The sequence below is a fragment of the Pristis pectinata genome, chromosome 34 (genome assembly GCF_009764475.1).
Source record: "Pristis pectinata isolate sPriPec2 chromosome 34, sPriPec2.1.pri, whole genome shotgun sequence".
Classification (NCBI taxonomy): domain Eukaryota; kingdom Metazoa; phylum Chordata; class Chondrichthyes; order Rhinopristiformes; family Pristidae; genus Pristis; species Pristis pectinata.
The window spans coordinates 15,902,463-15,909,870 of record NC_067438.1 but is presented as its reverse complement, the minus strand read 5'-3'; the positions used below and the strand labels follow the sequence as shown (position 1 = coordinate 15,909,870).

At 47.7% G+C, this 7,408-nt stretch overlaps 1 non-coding gene across 1 annotated transcript; it reads right to left on the bottom strand.

The window, feature by feature from the left end:
- Positions 1-1,150: 1,150 nt before the first annotated feature.
- On the bottom strand, positions 1,151-1,222 carry trnaq-cug (transfer RNA glutamine (anticodon CUG)). Its single transcript has one exon. It is a non-coding gene; the product is annotated as a tRNA-Gln (tRNA).
- Between the last annotated feature and the right edge of the window lie 6,186 nt (positions 1,223-7,408).

The window sequence follows — 7,408 nt, the reverse complement described above, 5'->3', positions numbered from 1 at the left end:
CAGCATTGAGCTATAGATGAGGTGCTGCATTTTGGGCGGATTGCAGGTGGGACGTGTTCTTGAGGGACAGTGAGATCATGTTGTATTCCAGGTAGTGGAGTTCACCTACAACGTACTCACCATCATTAGCCAGGGCATAGAATGTAACAGCAGGGAGGTGGACACACTAGATGCTGGGATCTGGAGCAGGGTGCAGAGGAGACGTTGCCTGGGATGGGACGTCCCAGTGAAGAAGGGAGACGGGATAGGCTGGGTTTGTTTTCCTCGGTGCAGAGGAGGCTGGGGTGGGGGAGGATGTGAAAGAGGTATACAAAATTGAGGGGCATAGATCAGAGATACAAATCTTTCCCCTGTGGCAGAGGTGTTGAGGGTATCAGAGGCAGAGGTTTGGGTGAGGAGTAAGAGGTTTACAGGGGAAAGGAGGAGGAATTTCTACCCCGGGGGGGGGGTGGGGGGGTGGTTGGAACCTGAAACACACTGCCTGAGGGGGTGGTGGGGGCAGAGAATCTCACAACAGTTCAGAAGAATCAAGAATAGAATTGCCAAGGCACAAAGTCACAGGCTTTGTAGACATAAGTTGTGCTGGTATAGGTAATTACAACGGTCAGCATGGACAGGGTGGGCCAAATGGCCTGTATCTATGCCGTCTGAGTTGATTTCTCTGGTCTGATTTCCCAGCACAAAAGAGTGACTGAGGTTATTACTTCACATCAAAGCAAATAAGCCAGTACCTCCTCTCTGCAATAAGCCCGGCCTTTCAACTTTCATGCCCTAAATTTGCCAACAGCCAAATCACCAAGCATGAAGGTGCCACTGAGATCCGAACTCGGACCGCTGGATTCAAAGCCCAGAGTGCTCACCATTACACCATGGAACCTGCACACCCTCAGTCAATGTCACTCCACCTCCCCACCATCAGACCCTCACATTCCAGCTGGAGGGGATTGTCACCGGGTGTAAAGTCATTTCAAGCCAAGAATGAATGACCTCAGCCAAGAAAGGAACGATCTCAGGACCCATGGAGTTGGACTGAGACCTCGAATGAAACGAATTGCAGGGAAAGCTCAGATGGCTGCTTTGGTTCATCAAAAGTTCAGAGGCACAACCTCTGCATGCATCCGCAAGGGCACCACAGCAGTTGACGACAAACAGGTTCCACCGAGATTTGAACTCGGATTGCTGGATTCAGAGTCCAGAGTGCTCACCATTACACCATGGAACCACAGCAAATGCTGACTGCTTCTCCTGGCCCAACCCTGTGTGGAGACTGCAGCAAGTATGTTCTTTTGTTGCGTGTTCAGGAGTTAGCAACATATCGCCGTGTGCAGTCGGTGGGACTGTCGGTGTGTGAGAGCTGATGGACGGAGCAGCAGAGTGAAGGGGGAGTTGGCAAAGGTGAATGAGAATTTGAAAATGCTTTCCCCGCTGCCCAGGCAACCAAGGAAGGGTAGTGAGCAGCTCTGGGTGTCAGGCTGGTCCGCAGAGTAACGGGATGGGCAACTGTACAGAGAACGGGGCAGCACCAGGGGTTTATCAGCCGATCAGCTGAGCCCACAGTGCCCTCTTACTGAGGTGTGAATGACCTACTTCGGCCCTGGACAGTGACTAGCCATAGGGATGATGCCGGCGCCCAGCCAGGGGGATATTCCAGTGGCAACCAGCAATGCAACAGCCAGGACCTCCAGGTGTCCACCTATTTCAATTCCACATCCCACTCCCACACTGTCTGTCCACGACCTCCTCTACTGCCATGTTGAGGCCAGACGCAGGTTGGAGGAACAACACCTCATATTCCGTCTTGGGAGTCTCCAACCTGATGGCGTCAATGTCGATTTCACAAGATCACAAGACAAAGGAGCAGAAATAGGCCATTCGGCCCATCGAGTCTGCTCCATGAGCTAAGCTAAAACCTTTTCTATCTAACCCCAATTTCTGGCCTTATCCCCATATCCCTTGATACCTTGACTAATGAGATACCTATCAATCTCCTCCTTAAACGCCTCCAATGATCAGGCCTCCACAGCTGTATGTGGCAAAGAATTCCATAATTTCACTACCCTCTGGCTAAAGAAATTTCTCCTCATTTCTGATTTAAACTGGTAGCCTCTAATTCTAAGACTGTGCCCTCTATTCCTGGGCTCATCCACCAAGGGAAACAGCTTAGCCACATCTACTCTGTCCAGTCCTTTCAACATTCGAAATGTTTCAATGAGGTCCCCTCTCATTCTTCTGTACTCCAGTGAGTACAGTCCAAGAGCCGACAAACGCTCATTGTATGTAAGCCCTTTCATTCCGGCAATCATCCTCGTGAATCATCCTCGTAAATCTCCTCTGAACCCTCTCCAACATCAGTACATCCTTCCTAAGATAAGGGGCCCAAAACTGCACCCAGTATTCCAAATGAGGCCTCACCAGTGCCCCATTGAGCCTCATCAACACTTTCTTACTTTCATACATTATACCTCTCGAAATGAATGCCAACATAGCATTCACTTTTTTTTAACCACCGATCCGACCTGGTGTTAACCTTTAGGGTATCCTGCACGAGGACCCCCAAGTCCCTTTGCACTTCTGTACTTTGAATTTTCTCCCCATCTAGATAATAATCTGCCCGCAAAGTGTACAACGGCATATTTCTCAACATTGAATCTCATCTGCCATTTCTTTGCCCATGCTCCTAAACTATCTAAGTCTCTCTGCAACCTTCCTGTTTCTTCAATACTCCCTACTCCTCTACCTATCTTGGTGTCCTCTGCAAACTTAGCCACAAAACCATTTACTCCATAATCCAAATCATTGATGTAAAATGTAAAAAGCGGCCCCAACACCGACCCCTGCGGAACGCCACTGGTAACCGATAGCCAACCAGAACAGGATCCCTTTATTTCCGGTAACCCCACCCCTTCTTTTTCTTCCCACCACCCACCCCCCCAACTCCTTCGTCTTCCCTTATTCCTATGGCATCCTTCCCCCGCCTTGATGACCTTCCCATCTCCTCCCCTCCCCTCTTCCATCCTTTACTCCATGGTCCACTGCCCTCTCCTACCAGATTCCTTCTCCTTCAGCCCTTTGCCTCTTCTACCTATCACCTCTCAGCTTATTACATATTCTCCCCTCCCCCACCCCCTACCTTCCCCCTCTCACCTGGACTCGCCTATCACCTGCCTGCGTGTGCTCCTCCCCCTCTCCCCACCTTCTTCTTCTGGCTTCTGCCCTCTTCCTTTCCAGTCCTGATGAAGGGTCTCAGCCCAAAACGTCGACTGTTTATTTCCCTCCATGGATGCTGCCTGACCTGCTGAGTTCCTCCAGCACTGTGTGTGTTGCAAGTTGTCTTCTCCTTGCCATTTTACCCACACTGTTTTATCCCTCCGAGCCGATGGCCGTCCTTCCCTTGCACCACTTCTAAACTTTCCCAGGAATCCCGGAGTCAGCCTTGGGCAGCCTGTTGACGTTCTTGCACTAAACCCCACAAGGTTAGTAAGTTTGCTGATGATACAAAGGTTTGTGTTGTGGATAGTGTAGAAGATTGCTGTAGGTTACAACAGGATATTGATAGAATGCAGACTGGGCTGAGAAGTGGCAGATGGAGTTCAACCCAAATAAATGTGAAGTGATACACTTCGGGAGATCAAATTTGAAGGCAGAATACAAGGTTAATGGCAGGACTCTTTGCAGTGTGGAGGAACAGAGGGATCTTGGGGTCCATGTCCATAGATCCTCCAAGGTTGCTGCACAGGTTGATAGGGTTGTTAAGAAGGCATATGGAGTGTTGGCCTTCATTAGTCAGGGTTTTGTGTTCAAGAGCCACGAGGTGATGTTGCAGCTCTATAGAACTCTGGTCAGACCAGACTTGGGGTATTGTGTTCCGTTCTGGTCGCCTCATTATAGGAAGGATGTGGAAGCTTTAGAGAGGGCGCAGAGGAGATTTACCAGCATGCTGCCTGGATTGGAGAGAATGTCTTATGAGGACAGGTTGAGTGAGATAGGGCTTTTCTCTTTGGAGAGGAGGAGGATAAGAGGTGACTTGATAGAGATGTACAAGATGATAAGAGGCATAGATCGAGTGGACAGTCAGAGACTTTTTCCCAGGGTGACAATGGCTAACATGAGGGGACATAATTTTAAGGTGTTGGAGGAAGGTATAAGGGGGATGTCAGAGGTAAGATTTTTTTCCACAGAGGGTGGTGGGTGCGTGGAACGCACTGCCGGCAGAGGTTGTGGGGGCAGATACATTGGAGACATTTAAGAAACTCTTAGATAGACACGTGAGTGATAGAGAATTGGAGCGCTATGTGGGAGGGAAGGGTTAGATAGATCTTAGAGCAGGATAAAATGTCGGCACAACATTGTGGGCTGAAGGGCCTGTACTGTGCTGTAATGTTCTACGTTCTATTGACAGAGAACACTGTTTCCACAGATCTGATTTTTGTCTGACCTTCCCAACTCATTTCAGCTCACTCCTGTCACGCACCTCAGCTTCTCCGAACCAGATCCACAGCACCTTCAGGTAGTCAGACTCTCCTGGGAGATTGGGAGCAGTGATCGGCAACTCTCCCCTCCAGGTAAGTATGCCTACAATTGTCGCTTACACCCAACTAACCACAAACATCATTCCTTAACTTCAACACAAGCCACGAATTCAAACTGTGCATTGCATTGTCTTTGCTCACCACAAACGGTCTGGAGAAAAATGTAGCTCCATGTTTTCCTTTCCTTCCTTGTAAACTACAGCTGATTTTCAACATTTCATGGTTTGTTTTCTCTCCTCATTTTAGCATATCTTCTCTAAAAGAAGAAAAATATTGCTTTTGGCCACCAACCAGCAATTCCATATCCCTTCCCCCATCTGATAGTGTCATACAGCATGGAAACAGGCCCTTCAGCCCAACTCATTCATGTGTTGCCCAGCAAGCTAGTCCCATTTGCCCGCGTTTGGCCCATAGCCCTCTAAACCTCTCCCATCTATGCACTTTTCAAGATGGCTTTTAAATGTTGCTAATGTGCCCGCCTCAACCAGTATTTCTGGCCGCTTATTCAGAATATGCACCAGCCTTTGCATGAACAACCTGTCCCCTTTTAAATCTCTCGCCTCTGATTTTAAACCTATGCCCTCTTGTTTTTAGCACCTCCTCCCTGGGAAAAAGACTGTGTGCTTTCACCCTGTCTATGCCCTTCATGATCTGAAAAAACCCTCATCTCCTACACTCCAGGGAATAAAGTCCTTGTCTACACAACTTTGCCTGGTAACTCAGGCTCCCAACTCCAGGCAATATCCTGGTAAATATTTTCTGCACTCTTTCTAGTTTAATAGCATCTTTCCTATAACATGGTGACTGAAACTGTACACATTACTACAAGTGCAGCCTCACCAATGTCTTATATAACTGCAACACAACTTCCCAACTCCAATATTCAGTGCCCTAAGTGATGAAAGCCAGCATGCCAAAAGCATTCTTCACCACCCTATCTTGCTGTGATGGCTCCATTTGCATTCCTACGTCCCTCTGTTCCATAACATTCCCCAGCGCCCTACCATTCACTGTATAAGCCCTACCCTGGTTTGATATCCCAAAATGCAATAGCTCACATTTATCTGGATTGAAAGCCATTTGCCAATCCTTAGCCCACAAACCTAGCTGATCAAGATCCCCCTGTAATTTTCATAACACTCTACAATATCTAGAGCACCAGCTATTTTAGTATCATCCACAAACTTACTAACCATGCCTTGTACATTCACATCCAAATCATTTATATATAGTAAAAACAACAAAGGTGCCAGCACTGACCCCTGTGGTACGTGCACTTTGGTAGAGCGAATGAAGGTGTAGACTATTTTCTAAATGGGGACAGAATTCAGAACTTGGAGGTGCAAAGAGACTTGGGAGTCCTAGTGCAGGATTCCCGAAAGGTTAACTTGCAGGTTGAATCAGTAGTAAGGAAGGCAATTGCAATGTTAGCATTCATTTTGTGAAGACTGGAATATAAAAGCAAGGATGTAAGGCTAAGGCTTTGTAAGGTGTTGGACAGACCACATCTGGAGTACTGTGGACAGTTTTGGGCCCCATATCTAAGGAAGGATGTGCTGGCATTGGAGAGGGTCCAGAGGGGGTTTACATTAATGATCCTGGAAATGAAAGGGTTAACATATGAGGAGTGTTTGATGGCTCTGGGTCTATACTCACTGGAGTTCAGAAGAATGAAGGGGGGATCTCATTAAAACCTGCTGAATATTGAAAGGCCTGGATAGAGTGGATGTGGAGAGGACGTTTCCAGTAGTAGGAGAGTCTAGGACCAGAGGGCACAGTCTCAGAATAAAAGGACATTCCTTTAAAACAGAGTTGAGGAGGAATTTCTTTGGTGATTCTGTGGAATACATTGCCATACATGGCTGTGGAGGCCAAATCATTGGGTATATTTAAAGTGGAGGTTCTTGATTAGTAAGGGCATTGAAGGTTGTGGGCAGAAGGCAGGAGAATGGGGTTGAGAGGAAATAATAAATCAGCCATGATCAAATGGAGGAGCAGGCTTGATGGGCCGAATGGCCTAATTCTGCTCGTATGTCTTATGGTCTCCTGTCTGTCCTGATGACTAAATTTGCTCTCATTGGTCACAGTATTATCCCTTGATTTCTCATCAGCCGCTCTATGGCTCAGGGCCCCAACCCCTGCCACTCTAGTTTAAACCCTCATGACAGGACTAGCAAATCCCACCCCCCCCCCCTCCCCCCCGCCAGGATATTGGATCCCCCTCCAGTTCGGTGCAACCCATCTCTCTTGTACAGGTCACGCATATCCCAGCAGAGATCCCAATGATCCAAGTCCTTGAATCCTTGCCCCCTGCACCAGCTCCTCAGCCACACATTCATCTGAGCTATCTTTCTATTTCTACCCTCTAGCACAGGACACTAGGAGTAATCCAGAGATTACTACCCTTGAGGTTCTGCTTTTTAGGTTCTCTCCTGACTCCCTGTATTCACTGTGCAAGACCTCATCCCTGTTTCTACCTATGTTGTTGGTACCAACATGACAATGACCACTGGCTGCTCACCCTTCCCCTTGAGAATGTTCTGCAGCAGCTTGATGTCCCTGACCCTGGCACTTGGGTGGCAACACCATCCTGGTGTCTCTTTTGCAGCCACATTACCCCTCTGGCTAAGAACCCTTCCATTAACCGTTGCAAAGTACCAAACTTCACAGCTACAGAACATTACATATTGAAGGACAAAGGACAAGGGAGAGGGTGAAGTCGATTATTCCATTTTCCCCTTCACTTTCCAAGGCATTTGCTTTGGATAAAAATTTAACATTAATGAGACCGATCTTACAGAGGTACCTGCAAGTTTATATTTTAAGTGTAATTTAAACATTGACACATACCTTGCATTGATGCACGCTCAAGGACACGA